At 40.9% G+C, this 18,278-nt stretch overlaps 1 pseudogene; it reads right to left on the minus strand.

Annotated features, from left to right (window-relative positions):
* Positions 1-942: 942 nt before the first annotated feature.
* On the minus strand, positions 943-1,521 carry LOC116480308 (high affinity copper uptake protein 1-like; annotated as a pseudogene).
* Between the last annotated feature and the right edge of the window lie 16,757 nt (positions 1,522-18,278).

Consider the following 18,278-nt stretch of genomic DNA (forward strand, 5'->3'; position numbering starts at 1 on the left):
CATATGACACTGTTAAAACATTCCTACTACAGCAATACTGCTCTCCAGGAGCTTACAATCTAAAATAGTCAGCGTTATTTGTAGGCCCCAGTAATTAAGACATTATATCAAATGCAGACTTTTTTTTTTTTTGAGATGGAGTTTCGCTCTTGTTGCCCAGGCTAGAGTGCAATGGCACCATCTTGGCTCACTGCAACCTCCACCTTCCAGGTTCAAGCGATTCTCCTTCCTCAGCCTCCAGAGTAGCTGGTATCACAGGCATGCGCCACCACGCCCAACTAACTTTTGTATTTTTAGTAGAGACGGGGTTTCACCATGTTGGCCAGGCTGGTCTCGAACTCCTGCCCTCAGGTGATCCAGCCTGCCTTGGCCCCCCATAGTGCTGGGATTACAGCTGTGGGCCACTACGCCCAGCCTTGGACCTTGTTTTCTAATGTTCTAATGTTAATGTTCTAATGGTTCTAATGTTAAGTTTGAGTTCTGGGTTTAGTTGGGCAAGAATTTCCCTCAGCTGCCATCAATCCTGGCTGAAGTTAACCCCTTTCCATCACTGACCTAGGGCAAAAAAAATTTACTTACTGTCTGTTAAACATCCAAAAAGGAAGCAGATAATCAAGTCAATGAACAAAACGCTACATGGATTAGATAAGAACATATAACTTGGCTCTAAGATGATGGAGAAGGAAAAGACATCTCATGGGTGGCTTCTCCTTAAGAGAAATGGGAATCTCAGCTTATTAGAAAAAACAATTTGGGAGGTTACTACTTTAGCTCAGAGACTGTAAACTAAACCTCTGTTGAGCAGGTGTGTGTGTGTGTGTGTGTGTGTGTGTGTACGTGCATAAAGAGGAGCAAGAAGGGATGATTGGAGCAGGAAGCACGTCTTCAAGTCTTGAACAGCTTCCCACTGCAATCGATAAGGCCATGCCATAGAATTTGACATCAATGGCAGTACTCTGTGATGTCCACTACCACTGCCTTCTTCCAGCTGAAGAGGAAGTATCCTGTACCAGCCCCTGCTGTTACTGCAATGCAGAGATACCCATTGTAGGTCATGAAGATGAGCATGAGGAAGTAGCTTATGACCACCTGGATGATGTGCAGCACTGTTTGCAGGAGGTGAGGAAAGCTCAGCATCTGCTGCCCAACAGTTTTGTGTGTCTACATAAGGATGGTTCCATTTGGTCCTGGGACAGGCATGGAATTGTAGCAAATGCTGACTTGTGACTTACACAGCAGGCTCTCTCAGGCTATCTTAAGTCCTTCATAGAACACTGCTAGTATAAACACTGCCACAAAAGCTCCAGCCATTTCTCCAGCTGTATTGATCACCAAATCGGAAAACAGTAGTTCCACATTCTTAAAGCCAAAGTAGAAGGTCACAGGCATCATCATCATCATCATGTTGCTGTCTCCTCCACCACGGGAATGTGAAGCTGAAGTGGTTGGGTGATGGTGAGGAAGTTGCATGGTACTGTTGGAGTCCATATAGCTCATCCCTGTATGATGGGAATGATCCATTTTTTCCAGGAAAAGTTGAGAGTCAGCAGAAGATTCTTCCCAGGTTGAGTCCAGCCACTAGCGTCTCTCTCTCCGAATCTTAGCCTGTCACCCCCTCACGACTCCTCCAATGGCCCCTCCACTTCTACCCGGCTCGACATGTCCATGACCCACCACCAAGGCTGAGGATTTCCCGCCCCCAACATTTGTAATTCTTAACAGTGTAGCATATTTACAAAGATTGGAAAGACATTTAATAAAATGTTAATGATAAGACTGTGGGTTGTTTTATTGCCTTTATGCTGTTCGACATTTTTTCAGTTTTCTATGATGAACCTGTCTTAATTTATAAACTGAAAAAAAATACGTGAACGGTGTTTTAAGGCATCTGCTAAAATGTTAACTAAAAATAGTATCCCATTTTAATTTCAATTCACTGATTCATAATGTTAGTATTAAATATTTTTCTTTTGTGTACTTTTTCAAATAAAAGAGAATTAAAAATTATCTGTTTGGATTAATAATCTTTGGATAATAGTCACCGAAAGTATGTATTTTTTCTTTTATTAAAACCATATGCAAGATCGTAGCATTCTTTATTTTAGAGCAGTTTAGCCTGTGTTAAGCATCTCAGCTTAAGTCTGGCTGCTTGAGTTTTTAGACTTAGCTCTGCTACTTTCCAGCCCATAATTGTAGAAAACTACTTCCCCTCTCTAATTTTTAGTTTCCTTTGAATTGGAATCTTAATAGCATCTATATTAAAAAGGTCGTAAAAAAGCAATTTATCATCATTGCCATGATATATGATTAACTTGTTTTTGATTTATGTCTCTGTGGGTCTAGCAATATTATTTAAAGATAATTTTGAAGGCTATTTTACATTAAAAATTATTTATGTTCTGAGCTCTGACAAGTTAAATAGCATAGCTCTAACCAACTCCTCTACCACCCAACATTGAAAATCAGTAATAATCTACATTATCTAATCATTATAACAAATTCGTGAAGTCGGCAGAGTGGTATTTTCATTTTACATGTTTGGACACTGAGGCCCAGAGAGGTGAAAGAAGCCCCAGAAGACACAGAGGAGGCCAGAGTAGAGCAGAGGGCTTCCGACTTGCAGACCACACTGGCCGCAGTGTGCACAAGCAATTGCTTTCCAGTTGAGTTTAACTTTTAATTCCAATATGGCCTCTCTGGTTTCTCCTCTGATCTGTGCTGGGTCCATCATTCCATCCCAATCTCCCACACTCTTCCCATCAACCAAGCTGTGCTGTACAGTGAACTTTCCCACCAACAGACTTATGCTTATCTTGGTGCTTTGCCACAAGTGCCTACCATCCTTCAAGGCTAAAATCACCTTCTTCATCCTTCATAAAATATTTCCTAATTTACTTCATTTGGTGCTCTGTTTAATTTTACCCTGTTTTAAATCCTGATAACTCTTTGTTTTTCCACTTACTCAGCACTTACAATGCTCTGCTTTGCATTTCAGTTATTTGGGTGTTTGTCTTCTCTCAGCACTTCTGCTATTTATCTTAAAACCCCTTAAACTACCCAGCATAAAAATGACTTAAAATGGGAGATGCCTAATGGACATGTATTGAATGAATGAATGAGTTAATGATGTAGCAGGCAAATAGGTACCTATTTAAAAATTTTTTTTTCCTGAAACAAGCTTGGAGGCACACATCATAATGTATAGAAATACATCCCTTTGCCTGAGTATTTTAATGTAGCAAGTGACTTACAGATTCTAGCTGCATTTCATTCATGAAAATTTTTTCAGGTTTTAAAAATAGGAGTCTTGGGCTGGGCGCAGTGGCTCATGCCTGTAATCCCAGCACTTTGAGAGGCCAAGGCAGGCGGATCACGAGATCAGGAGTTTGAGACCAGCCTGGCCAATATGGTAAAACCCCGTCGCTACTAAAAATACAGAAATTAGCTGGGTGTGGTGGGGCGCGCGCCTGTAGTCCCAGCTGCTCGGGAGGCTGAGGCAGAAGAATTGCTTGAACCTGGAAGGCGGAGGTTGCAGTGAGCTGAGATCTCGCCACTTCACTCCAGCCTGGGTGACAGAGCAAGACTCCGTCTCAAAAAAAAAGGGGGAGTCTTGTTCAACTGTCCTTGGGTCTGATCTCATTAATATACTGAAAATGAATTTTCCTTCCTTTTCTGGCACGTTAACTCCTACAGACCACAGAGATGAGGCACTCAGAGAGAATTTCCTGAATACCAAACAGATCAGAGAGCGAGAGCTGCAGCCCATTGTTGACAGATACGCAGCCAATCTTTTCCTGGTGGGTCAGAGTGTTCCTGCCCAGGGCAATATCATATTCAGCTGATTTGTTTCAAGACTGCTCAGTATGGTTAGACAGACTGGTTGAGAATGCTGTCTTACATATGGCATAGTGGATGATATAATATTATCCAATGCAAAATGTGATTCTAGAAATTGGGAGAAATATGCATTTCAAGTTTTAATGCTCTTCATCATTTCTTAAGACATGAGTTTTATGTGGTTTTAGATAGATCTAAGTGGTTTATGCAGTATATCTTATCTATTAAGAAGTCTTGAACTTCTCGAATATGCAAACTAAAGGTATAAAAATAAATTTGGATTTTTGAACCAAAGAACCTGTGTTTTTGAAAACTAATTTGGGAAGGGGAGAAAATGGTGAGATGTAGGTCAAAAGATACAAACTTATGTAATATTAGTAAGTCTAGAGATCTAGTATATAGTAGAAGGATTATAGCTAACAGTATCGTATTATTAACTATATTGTATATTGAAAATTTGCTAAGAGAGTTGATATCAGATGCTCCTGTGACAAAAAAGTAACTATGAAAATTGAAGGATATGTTAATTTGCTTACTTACAGCAATTATTTCACTATGCACACGTGTAACAAAACATTATGTTGTATACACTAAATATATAAAATACAAATAAATAAATAATTTGAAAAATATATTTTATGTTTACAATATTTTAATTTAAAAAATTAGAAGGCCTGGCTGGGCATGGTGGCTCACATCTGTAATCCCAGTACTTTGGGAGGCCAAAGTGGGTGGATCACCTGAGATTGGGAGTTGGAGACCAGCCTGGCCAACATGGTGAAACCCCATCTCTACTAAAAATACAAAATTAGCAGAGTGTGGTGGCACATGCCTGTAATCCCAGCAACTTGGGAGGCTGAGGCAGAGAATTGTTTGAACCCAGGAGGTGGAGGTTGCAGTGAGCCAAGATCACGCTACTGCACTCCAGCCTGGGCAACAAGAGTGAAACTCCATCTCAAAAAAAAGAAAAAAAACTCCATCTCAAAAAAAAAGAAAAAAAATTAGAAGGCCTTAGCTTTTTTGGATGATAAGATACTTTTTATTGTCTGAAATTCTTAGTAATCCCAATGTAAATGAAAGTCAACTTTGCCAAAAAGGAAGTGCAATGGGAATTTCCAGAACATTACCAGCAATGAATGTGTCAGAGGCTTGGAGACGAGCCAGATGAAACTAAATTAACAGCTGGGTGATCTCAGAATATTTGATGAAAAGAGTTTTTAACAGGATCTCCCCCACATCCCAAAACAATCAATGTAGCTCTTAAAGTTGGAGCTTGGGATCAGAAAACTCACCTCCTTTGGGGTAGAGTGATGTGATGAAAAACTATGGACCTTAGAGTTAAATTGATCTGTATTTAAATCCCCCATCTCAGCCGCTTTCCAGCTATGCTGTGGTGGTTAATTTTATGTGTCAACCTGATGGAGCCATGGGGTGCCCAGACATTTGTTTAAACATTATTCTGGGTATGTCTGTGAGAATGTTTTTAGATGAGATTAACATTTGAATCCGTAGACTAAGTAAAGCAGATTGCCCTCCCAGTGTAAGTGGGCCCCATCCAATCTGTTGAAGTCCTGGAGAGAACAAAAGACTGAGTAAAAGAGAATTCACACTCCCTGCTTGACTGCTGGGACATCAGTATTCTCTTGCCTTCAGACTCAGAGTAAGCCTTACACCATCAGCTCTTCTGACTCTCAGGCCTTCAGACTCAGACTAGAAGTGTTACCATTGGCTCTCCTGGGCCTCCAGCTTGCCAAATGCAGATCTTGGGACTTCTCAGTCTCCATAATTATATGAGCCAATTCCTCAAAATAAATATTTTTATTATACTAAGATAAATATCACACACACACACACACACACACACACACACCCACCCCTATTGGATCTGTTTTCTCTGAAGAACTGAGACTAAAACATATGTGATCTTGGATAAACTGATTAACCTTTCAATTTCTGGATTCAAAAAGCACAAAATATTGCTGATCGTTAGAGAAAATATTTGTGTATTTTATATGTATCTATAAGCATCCAATATTTTAAATCTGTTATTGTTACTGTTTCCCTCAGGATTTAGATAGCATTGTTCCAAAAAATAATTATCTTGCTGTTTGTATTTTCGTTTGTAAATGGAAGATGAGTCAAAGTAGCTTAAATGAAATATTTTTAAAGTATGTTCAGTGTTCTTTCAAAAGCCCTGAAGTGTATCTATAACTTTAAATAATAAAGTCTTGAAAATTAAACCAAACTTTGACATTAGTACTTTATATGCACCATGCTCCTTTATTATGTGCTTTGATTTTGAGACATCCTGAATCTTCACTGGGTTTCTGTTGTACCAAACTTGGCAAGCTAAGCCAAGGAGAAAATAGGACATGTCTCTCTCTTGATGGACAATAAAGTGTTCCCTCTTGTTTATAGCACTCTTTCCCTATTAGGTCATGCCAATTTGGAGACTGAAAAAAACATGGCATTGAGACTACTTAGAGGGCATTTTAATCTGGCTACATAGAACTTCATGTGCTATTTGGGGCACACATTTATTATGGGCCCCAGTGAATAGAACAAATCCTGACCACAAGGACCAACAGAACATCGTTTATCACATTACACTGGTATCCAACTCCCACTCAGCAAAGCTGGAACAAATAATCCAAGCTTGATTATAATTGACCAGGCTATGGACTCAACCCTAGAAATGAATCTTGGGGGTAGCAGTCACTGAGCCCATGTAGGCAACAGGGCCAGACCCAAGTGAAGTTGTGAAGCTGTGAATATTGCCTGTTGGTGACCTTCATCTCCTATTTGTATCCTATTTTCCTCCTTTCCAGGCCAACTTTTATTATGTACCTCATTTCTTTTTTGTGGTCTCTTTTTTGTGTGCTTTATTCCTGTTGTGGTTAAAGCTGATTTATATTTTGGAATCAGTGGCTTGCTATTTTACTCTTTCAGTTGTATTTGTTTTTTAAACAAAGATGGCAGCTATAGAGCAATGCCTAGCATAAAGATGCCAATTTGGAGACTTTTAGTTCCATCTCTACCAGATAGTTGGTACATAGCCTTTCTGGGTCTCAGTTACTTCTCTGTAAAGTCAGGTCAATAAAAATTACCTCCCAAGTTACAGTGAAAATTAAATAATAACAACTGTAAAAAATGTTTGGTAGGATTTCTAGTTTCTGGCCCAGCATGTAAGGAGGTTGGAAGACACCACTCTATCCTAACAACAAGTATAAAGCTAAACTTAAAATTCAACAGCTTCTCCTGGATCCACAAGATAAGTGAAGTCACAGGGAAAATCACTGCCCCCAAAATTGGAGTGACCAAGAGGTGAATACAGAGAATCACAACACAGCAAACAGAAGCTCGCAAGTAGCCACCTCCACCAGAACCAAAGCCAGAGTAGGAAAAATCTGAACTGTAATTGATGAATTGCTGAAAGTTCAATGTAAAGAACTGATATGGTTCAGCTGTGTCCCCACCCAATCTCATCTTGAATTGTGGCTCTCATAAGCCCCACATATCATGGGAGGGACCCAGTGGGAGATAATTGAATCATGGGGGATGGTTTTTTCTTTGCCATTCTCATGATAGTGAATAAGTCTCACAAGATCTGATGGTTTTATAAAGGGCAGTTCCCCTGCACACACTCTCTTGCCTGCTGCCATGTAAGACCTGCCTTTGCTCCTCCTTCACCTTCTGCTGTGATTCTGAGGCCCCCCCAACCATGTGAAACTGTGTCAATTAAACTTATTTTTCTTTATAAATTACCCAGTCTTGGATATGTGTTTATTAGCAGCATGAGAACACAGTAATACAACAACTTTGAGAATTAAAAACTCCAGGGAGACCCAGCTGGGGGAAGGGGACCTACACTTTTGTTTGTCTTACCTGCAAGAGATCTATCAGGTCAGCAGAGTGAATATTAGAGAAAAATCCCCTTGTGCTTCTGGCAGGAAGAGGGGAGGTAAAGGAACCATTTTGAAATACACTAGAGCATTTTGTTCTTCTTAACAAGGTCTTTCCTCCGGATAAATAATTTAACGAAAGCCAAACCTGCTGGGCTTTTATCAGAGCCTAACTGACCTGGAAGAAAGAAAATGCCCAACTCCAGCCTGCTCTGGTCACCCTGTTCCACCAAAGGTGAGGTCGGGAGGACTGAGAAGTATCCATGAAGTTCACAATCTAGAGGGATAGACTCACTAAAAGAGCCCAATCACAGGGCTACAGAATGCTTTCTACCCTGCTTACACCTTACCACCACACTACTAAGGTCTGGTTTATAGCAGTTTCTTTCACCCAGTACTTAGTTTTCTAGCTATCTAGAAAAAAAAACACGACATACTAAAAAGCAAAATAAAGAGTTTAAACAGGAGAGCAAGCATCAAAACCAGAATCAGATATGGCAGGAATGTTGGAATTAACAGATAGGGAATTTAAAACAACTATGATTAATACGCGAAGAGCTCTAATGGATAAAGTACAAAGCATGCAAGAACAGATGAGCAATGCAAGCAGAGAAATGGATATCCTAAGAAAGAACCAAAAAGAAATACAAGATATCAAAAACACTGTAACAGAAAATGCCTTTGATGGGCTTATTAATAGACTGGACATAGCAGAGAAAAGAATCACTGAGTTTGAGGATATCTCAATACAAACCTCCAAACCTGAAAAGCAAAGAGAACAAAGACTGAAAAAAAGAGAATAGAATATCCAAGAACTGTGGGACAACTATAAAAGGTGTCACATACGAGTAATGAGAGTCTCGGAAGGAGAAGAAAGGTCAAACTACAAGACCCAGCTATATCTTGTCTATAAGAAACCCACTTTAAATATAAAGGTAGTATGGATTACAAGTAAATGGATGCAGAAAGATATACCATGCTAACAATAATCAAAGGAACGTAGGAGTGCTATATTAATTTTAAACAGAGCAGACTTTAGAGAAAGGAAAGTTATCAGCAATAACTGATAGCAAAATATTAGCAGATTGCTAAGGATTTTTGCATGTGTGTTCATGAGAGATATTGGTCTATAGTTTTCTTTAATGCCTTTGTCTAGTTTTGGTATTATGGTGATGGCCTCATAGAACGAAATGGAAAGGTGGAGGTTGCATTGAGCCGAGATCACGCCATTGCACTCCGCCTGGGCAAAAAGAGCGAAACTCCATTTAAAAAATAAATAAATAAATAAATATTAGCAGATTGAATTCAACAACATATAAAAAGAATTATATATTACAACCAAGTGAGATTTATCCCAGGTATGAAAGGCTGGTTCCACATTTAAAAATTAATGGGGCCAGGCGCTATGGCTCACGCCTACAAGAGATAGCTTGCCAAGTGATGAACTAAATCATGACTAAAAGAAAACTAAAATGGATATTTTGAGTCCTTTTGTAGATTCTGTTCAGAGTATTAGTTATGGGTAAACCACCTTTCTTTCCGTTTTTAAAATAAGAAATAATAAATAACCATAAAAAATTCAAAACCAGGTGCAGGGGTGCACACTTGGCCAGCTACTGGGGAGGCCGAGGTGGGAGGTTCACTGAAGGCCACAGGTTTGAAGCTGTAGTGCACAATGATCATGCCGATGAATAGTCACTGTGCTCCAGCCTGGGCAACATAGCCAGATACTGTCTCTAAAAATTTTTTTTTAATAAAAAATTCAAATGTTTCAGAGGGTAGCAAACTGGGGGATAAAAGTTTTTCTTCCCTTAGGATCTCCATTGCCAGTCCTCAGAGGTAATGAATTAACAACTTTCTGTATAACCTTTAATAATTTTCTTGATTTTTTTTAATTTTTTTGACATGGAGTTTTGCTCTTGTTGCCCAGGCTGGAGTGCAATGGCACGATCTCGGCTCACCACAACCTCTGCCTCCCAGGTTCAAGCGATTCTCCTGCCTCAGCCTCCTGCATAGCTGGGATTACAGGCATGCACCACCACCCCTGGTTAATTTTGTAATTTTAGTAGAAACGGGGTTTCTCCATGTTGGTAAGGCTGGTCTTGAACTCCCAAACTCAGGTGACCCACCCGCCTCGACCTCCCAAAGTGCTGAGATTACAGGCGTGAGCCACCACACCCAGCCAATCTTTAATAATTTTCATATGCACCTATAACATTTTCTTTTTTTCCGTTAGCCCCAATAAAAGAAAATCAGAAAGCAGATTATCTTGTCATCAATACACATCCAGGGATATATTTGATAATTTCTAACATTTGACTTTGGTTTAACTCAAACCTTTTTAAATTGCCCTTCTACAGCTTTATTTTTAATAATCCTTAGAGACAAGTAGTAGGACAAACACTGTTACTTTTATTGATTCAATATATGGTTACATTGATGTTGAAAGTCATGTCCACAGTTCTCATTGAGGTTCATTAAATAAATAGTTACATGAAAGTTCCTGCTGTATTGCTTTAAAATAATTGAGGACATTATTCAGTAGGTCACATGTCAGGATTTTCTTTTAGAATTTAGTCATAAGAAAGATGATCAACTCTGAGAAATTGGAAGACTTCTTCCTGTTTAAAATAAAGACTGAGTCACTGACTAAATGTTCTACTTTTTGCCTTGACTGCCAGGGCCCTCAGGGCCAAACTGGAAGTTCAACCACATAAACTGATTTTTCTAGTTAGCATATTTTTGTTCATTTCCTGGGCTATGAGCCTGATATGGTTTGGCTCTGTGTCCCTACCCAAATCTCATTTTAAATTGTAATCCAAATTGTAATCCCCAGGTGTTGAGGGAGGGACCCGGTGGGAGGTGATTTGATCACGGGGGTGGTTCCCCCATGCTGTTCTCATGATAATAAGGGAGTTCTCTCACGAGATCTGGTTGTTTGATAAGTGTGAGACTCTTGCCCCTTTGTGCTCTTCTCTCCCTCCTGCCACTATGTAGGATGTGCCTTGTTTCCCCTTCACCTTCTGCCATGATTGTCAGTTTCCTGAGTCCTCCCCAGCCACGCAGAACTGTGAGTCAGTTAATCCTCTTTTGTTCATAAATTACCCAGTCTCAGGTATTCTTTATAGCAGTGTGAAAACACACTAATACAGAGCTACTATTTCTGTGTCACAATTTCATTATATTTTTTGTTTAATTATAAGCTGTTTCGAGTATTTGTGGGGAGTAAGAAAGAGGTTTAGATAAAATGACTTTTAAGATAGGGAACACAAAACACCAATAAAAACTTAAATTTACTGAGATATTTACTGGCAGAGCTGGAACTGGGATTACAGTTTCCCAAATTTTAGTTCATGATATTTCCTCTCTTCTACATGAAATGAATGGTGAGGTTTTCCTTCTTAATCATTTTATGTCTGTTTTTAAAAATATGGCAGTTCCACAAACATCATGGCTGGATGTTGTTTGCTGGAACCTGTGCCACAGATTTTGAAGGCCACCCCTCCCTGCCTTATTTGTTGTTTTCAAAGGCAGTTTTTCTATAATGCAGTGCTGGGTGCCTGGGGTTTGCCGGCAAACAGAACGAAAAGATAAAGGTCGTATATTTCCTGCTACACTAAATAGTCCTTCAAAAATGCAGAACACCATTGTTCTGTCAGCCTTTCTGCAAAGGGATGGCAAATATCTACCTTGAATAAAAGCACGTTAAAAAAAAATAAAACACTTTGGCAAGCAGAGGGGTGAGTCATATTTCAACAAAGGATTAATGCAAGTCCTGTTTTGTTTGTTTTGAGAACTCAGTCATTTTTTTAATCAGGTAGTTATGAGAATTTTAAATTCTATTTTATAAAAAACAACCCAACTTAATCCTGTGATGAACTATGACGTTTATTGACCTTTTATAAAAAGTACAAGAAAGCTATTGATAAATCTTTTCTTTCTTTTTTGTAAAAAAAGAAAGAAAAGAAAAGAAGAAAAGAAAAAGAATCCAGATGAAACACAAAACACAAACCGCAGTGTATGGGATGGCGAACACCGTTGACTTTCAAGGCGCCCTCTACTGGCAATGGCTTTAAATTTTTAAACGTCTATTATATTATAGGCTTTGGGATTTCATTCTTTAACCAAATAAGATTTTCAATACATTAGTAGAAAGAAAACATATGCAGGAAAAAAAGCCCCAGATATTTTATCTCAGGAATATAAATAAGCAAATATATACAAAAGTATCAGGCATTATTTTACATATCCTGAAAACTATGTGTTAATTGTTAATAGGAAGAAGAATAATACAGTCAGTTGTTCATCAAAGATTTATTGAGCGCTTATAAGAGGCACCATGTCAGGCATTGGGGTCACAGAGGTGAGGCTGACGTGACCCCCACATGAAGCGTCCTAGTCTTGTGAGGGAGTCAGACCTACCTGCAGACAATTAGCATGTCCTGTGTGGAGTGCAGTGTGAGACCCGAGGAACGACCCCTAAATCCTCCTGAGAAAGGAGTTAGGAAAGGCTCCTGGAGGAGGCTGGCAAAGAAATACAAGAACAGTGAAAAGCACTCTAAGGAGAAGGAAGGGTGTTAGGTAAGAGAACATGGCGCGTGTGCAGAACACGAGCAGAACCGCGGTAATAAGTTCCGGGTTGGCTGGCTGTACCACAGCACGATGTGCAGGGACGGCCAGGAGAGGATGCTATAGAGCAGCAGCTCTCAAACTTTTCAGTCTCCGGACTTTACAATCTTAAACATTATTGAGGACCCTTCCCCCTCCCCCACGAAGAGCTTTTGTTTATGTGGGCTTCATTTATTGATGTTTACTTTTTTTTTTTTTTTGAGACGGAGTGTGTCTCTGTCGCCCAAGCTGGAGTGCAGTGGCGCGATCACTGCTCACTGCAAGCTCCGCCTTCCAGGTTCACGCCATTCTCCTGCCTCAGCCTCCAGAGTAGCTGGGACTACAGGCGCCCGCCAGCACGCCCGGCTAATTTTTTGTATTTTTAGTAGAGACGGGGTTTCACCCTGTTAGCCAGGATGGTCTCGATCTTCTGACCTCGTGATCTACCCGCCTCGGCCTCCCAAAGTGCTGGGATTACAGGCGTGAGCCACCGCGCCAGGCCGATGTTTATTTACTTTTAAGAAACTGTTGGATGGGCATGGTAGCATGCACCTGTAGTCCCAGCTACTTAGGAGGCTGAGGTGGAAGGATCACTTGAGCACGGGAGGTCGATGCTGTTTGCCAAGATTGTGGCACTGCATGCTCCAGCCTGGGTAACAGAACAAGACCCTGAGGAAAACAAACAAAAAAAGAAGGAAGGAAGGAAGGGAGGGAGGGAGGGAGACTAAAGCTGATAAATTTGAAATGTAGTTATTAATGTATTTAATTACATGTTATCTTAAGCTCTATTTTACAAAAGAAATCCTGAATTTCTCAAATAAAAATTAGTGAAAAATGTGGCATTGTATTATATTTTTACAAGTATCTTTTTTTTTTTTTTGAGACGGAGTCTCGCTCTGTCGCCAGGCTGGAGTGCAGTGGTGCAATCTCGGCTCACTGCAACCTCCGCCTCCTGAGTTCAAGTGATTCTCCTGCCTCAGTCTCCTGAGTAGCTGGGACTACAGGTGCGCGCTACCACGCCCAGCTAATTTTTGTATTTTTAGCAGAGACGGGGTTTCACCATGTTGGTCAGGGTGGTCGTGCACTCCTGACTTCAGATGATCCACCCACCTCGGCCTCCCAAAGTGCCGGGGTTACAGGCATGAGCCACCATGCCTGGGCCTACAAATCTCTTTAATATCTAGCTTAACTAGAGACAGCTGGATTCTCACACCCGCTTCTGCCTTGGATCTGTTGCAACATCACATGTCTGTAGCTGCTGGAGGACTCCGCTGTGCACTCGTGAAAGAAAAAGTGACAATGGCAAATAACATAGTATTATGAAAATAGTTTTGATTTTGTGGGCCCCCAGGGGGTCCCCAGACCACATGTAAGGAACTACTGCTGCAGAGGTGGGCAGGAGCAAGGTCACCAGGGAGAGGCAGGCATATAACATTAAGTGGCTTGAAATCTGCCAATAGGCAAAAGGACTTGAAACTGAGAAGCATCTTGTCAGGTGTGAGTTCTAATTCATCGTTTTTGCAGCTGTGGAGGGGATACATTTGAGGAAAATGAAATTGAGGGAGACAAGAAAAGTAGTTAGAGTTATTGCAATTGTTTGGGCAAGAAGTGATGACTCAAGTAAAACAGTGTGTCCAGGGATCAAAAAAAAGGGAACGGTGCTGGGAAATATTTAGGAAGTAAAACTGACGGGACTTGGTGATTGATTGAAAGTTGAAGGATTGGAGAAAATAAATAAAACTTACAATTCTAGCTTGGGTAACTGAAGAGAAGGTGATACAATCAAATGACTTAGGGACCATATAATGCAATAGCGCTGCAGGGAAGAAGGTAATGCATTTAGATTGAGGTTTGCTGCCCTGGTGGGCCTAAGGATGGCTCAGGAGAGACATCTGGAAGGAGGGTGAATGTATGAATCTGAATCTTGTGCATGAGCATATTTACCATAAAACTTGAGTTTTGGGCCCTTTATCTGAAGAGGCCCCTTTTATAGGTACATAAAATGTTGCTTTTTAAAAATATACATAGGTAAAAATACTTTTTAACTGCAGTTAGTATCACTGACTCTTCCCACCACAACTTCTCCTCCACTGTGATTCCCCACATGTTAGATGGCTTGGAATGGCTACAGGCATTTTGGGGATCTCCTAAGGAAAAATTGAGCTGAGGATACATTTAGCTTGAGTTTAGAAAGATATATTTGTTATTTGCAGCTGCTTCGGTTAAGTTATTGCTGACTTATCCAGGAGAGGAACAGCTTCCAGGAATATCCCATTCTATACTCTGCTGAAGTGGAGGGCATATGCATTGCAATATGAACTTATTCAATGGCACTCAGCACAAGAAATTTCAGCAGAGTGGAGCAAAAACAATGTTAGAAATGTTTGGGGTCAGAGTGAATCTGTGAAAAATCCTCTCAATCATTAGACATAAAAAATGTAAAAAGAGAATTTTGTTCTTATCAATGACTGATCAAAGTGGAATTCTCCTCTGGAAAGAATTGTGGTGCATTAAAGATGGCTATAGGCTGGGCGCCGTGGCTCATGTCTGTAATCCCAGCACTTTGGTAGGCTGAGATGGGTGGATCACAAGTCAGGAGTTCAAGACCAGCCTGGCCAACATGGTGAAACCCCGCCTCTACTAAAAATACAAAAATTAGCTGGGCTTGGTGGCACATGATTGTAGTCCCAGCTACTTGGGAGACTGAGGCAGGAGAATTGCTTGAATCCGGGAGGCAGAGGTTGCAGTGAGCTGAGATTGCACCACTGCACTCCAGCCTGGGTGACAGAGTGAGACTCTGTCTCAACAACAACAACAAAAAAGGCTATAAACTCTTAATCACACCCTCTATTGTGTGGTGGTTTCTGTCTCCCCTCTCCTTAAATCTGGGCTGGTCTTGTAATTTGTTTTGACCAACTGAAAATGGTGGAAGTGATGTTGAATAACTTCCAAATCTGGACCTTAGAAGACACAGAGCTTTTCACTTCTGCATATTGAGAATGTTCTATCTTGGAATCCAGATGCCATGCTTTTAGAATTACAATTCAGAAGGGAAAGCCATGTAAAGGAGATCCAAGGCAGTCAACGAATAGCGAGCACCACTGCCAGCCTCATAGTGAGCCATCATGGAAGTTCTAGCTCAGTGGGACTCCGAAGTTTGCAGTCACAGGCAACATCAAGTTTAGCAGATGGTCTGCCAAGCTAAGCTCAGTCCACCCAGAATTCTGAGACAACAAATGACTGTTTTAAATTGCAAGTTGCATAATAATTTGTTGCTTGGCAATAGATAACCAAAACCCTATTGCATCATGTATAATTTTAAACTCTCCTTTGGTATATGTGGTGTTTGTGTACACACACAAAAATTTTTCTTTTTTTTTTTTTTTATTTTTTTATTTTGAGACGGAGTTTCGCTGTGTCGCCCAGGCTGGAGTGCAGTGGCGCAATCTCGGCTCACTGCAAGCTCCGCCTCCTGGGTTCACGCCATTCTCCTGCCTCAGCCTCCCGAGTAGCTGGGACTACAGGCGCCTGCCACCACGCCCGGCTAATTTTTTTGTATTTTTAGTAGAGACGGGGTTTCACCGTGAAAATTTTTTTTAATGGAAAACACATGAAGTAGAATTTTGTGATGTTGATATTTGTCAACTTTTAAAACTGGACAATTCAGTGTTTGCACCAGAAGGAAAATAAAAGTCAAAGGGGAGTTTTTTGTTGACAGGACAAATTTGACTATATTTATAGAGCTAAGAGGAAGGAGTGAGTAGAAACAGAGAGTTCAAGGTACAGGAGAGAAGGGAGGTACTTTAGCAAGTCCTTGAGTGAGACAATAATGAATTGGATTAAGGACACAAATAGAAATACTGGCTTTGTCCAGAAGGAAGTTAACTTCATTCTGTGAGACTGGTGGAAATGATGTAAGCAGGAGAGATGTTACTCAGCTTAGTAAACCATTTATCTTAAAGTACAATACTTAAAATAACATTAACCTGTGGCTAAGCAAAATATGTATTATTTCTTGATTTCATAAATTTAACTGGAATAAAAAACATTTTTTCTATGAAAAAATAATGAAAACAAAAAGGGAAAACCACATCTTAAAAGTGTAGATTGCTGTTGGCTGGGCGTGGTGGCTCACGCCTGTAATCCCAGCACTTTGGGAGACTGAGGCAGCTGGATCACGAGGTCAGGAGATCGAGACCTTCCTGTCTAACACGGTGAAATCCTGTCTCTACTAAAAATACAAAAATTTAGCCAGGTGTCATGGCGGGTGCCTGTTGTCCCAGCTACTCGGGAGGCTGAAGCAGGAGAATGGCGTGAACCTGGGAGGCGGAGCTTGAAGTGAGCCGAGATCGCGCCTCTGCACTCCAGCCTGGGCAACACAGCAAGACTCTATCATATTAAAAAAAAAAAAAAAAAAGTGGTAGATTGGTTTGTCTGGTTAAAATTTCTCAAACTCTAGGCCAGGCGCGGTGGCTCACGCCTGTAATCTCAGCACTTTGGGAGGCTGAAGCAGGCAGATCAGGAGGTCAGGAGATTGAGAGACCATCCTGGCTAACATGGTGAAACCCCATCTGTACTAAAAACACAAAAAATTAGTCAGGCATGGTGGCGGGCGCCTGTAGTCCCAGCTACTCGGGAGGCTGAGGCAAGAGAATGGCGTGAACCCAGGAGGTGGAGCTTGCGGTGAGCCAAGATCACGCCACTGCACTCCAGCCTGGGCGACAGAGCAAGACTCCGTCTCAAAAAAAAATAAAAATATTTCTCAAACTCTAAAATTGACTTCAGGCTGGGCATAGTGGCTAACGCCTATAATCTCAGCACTTTGAGAGGCCAAGGTGGGAGGATTACTTGAGCCTAGGAATTTGAGACTAGCCTGGGCTACATGGTGAGACCCCATCTCTTAAAAAAAAAAAATTCCGTGGAACACTTATAGCATATGTTAGATAGGTCATTCTTTTAGTGCAGTTTACAATGGTTTATTCAACATAGCAAAAACTATCTGCTGAGAAAAATTTAGAACAGACTTGAGTTGTGGGAAAAGCGAAAAGAACTTCATTCAAAAGCATTTTTTGCTTCAAAATTTGGTAGTTAAAAACAGGGCTTCTTTTCAGTTGTTTAATTTTGTTTGGAAATATTTACTTTTTAGTCTTAATTATATTTGACATAACTTACTTCTTAAAAAAGAAGGGCAATAATACCCCAATTCTTATAAGTTTAATTTTTCTTGGTGAGGACTTGTTCAAAATCAACTTTAAAAAAACCACTCGGGCCAGGTGCGGTGGCTCACACCTGTAATCCCAGCACTTTGGGAGGCTGAGGCAGGTGCATCACTTGAGGTCAGGAGTTTGAGACTAGCCCAGCAAACATGGTGAAACCCCATCTCTAATAAATACAAAAATTAGCCAGGCACCGTGGCACGTGCCTATATTCCCAGCTACTCAGGATCCTGAGGCAGGAGAATTGCTTGAACCTGGGAGGCGGAGGTTGCAGTGAGCCGAGATCATGCCACTGCACTCCAGCCTGGGTGACAGAGCAAGACTCAGACCATGTCCTCTCCCTCTTACTCCCCACAAAAGGAGAAGAACGTGGCAAATGGCAGTTACAGCGAAGCCATACACTCAGGAAGGAGGCTTCAAAATCATTTTTTCAAAGTCTACTGTGTGCCCTAAGTGCTGAGCAAACCCTGTTCTAAGTGCTGAGAAAACAGGAAAGGCCAAGAAAGACAAAGTTCCTGCCCTTGTGGAGCTTGCAAATAAGCATGGGGAGACAAGAAAACAAGCACATACATACAGACATGATCATCAGAAATGAGATGGAAAATAGCAACAATCAGTGTCGCAATCAGATGAGAGGGCCAGGGGATGGGGACAGGGGTGGTGATTGGGAGGGCTGGGCAGACTGGCTGGCTGAGGTGGACTTCTCTGAGGCGGG

The sequence above is a fragment of the Hylobates moloch genome, unplaced genomic scaffold (genome assembly GCF_009828535.3).
Source record: "Hylobates moloch isolate HMO894 unplaced genomic scaffold, HMol_V3 SCAFFOLD_13, whole genome shotgun sequence".
In the NCBI taxonomy this organism is placed as follows: Eukaryota; Metazoa; Chordata; class Mammalia; order Primates; family Hylobatidae; genus Hylobates; species Hylobates moloch.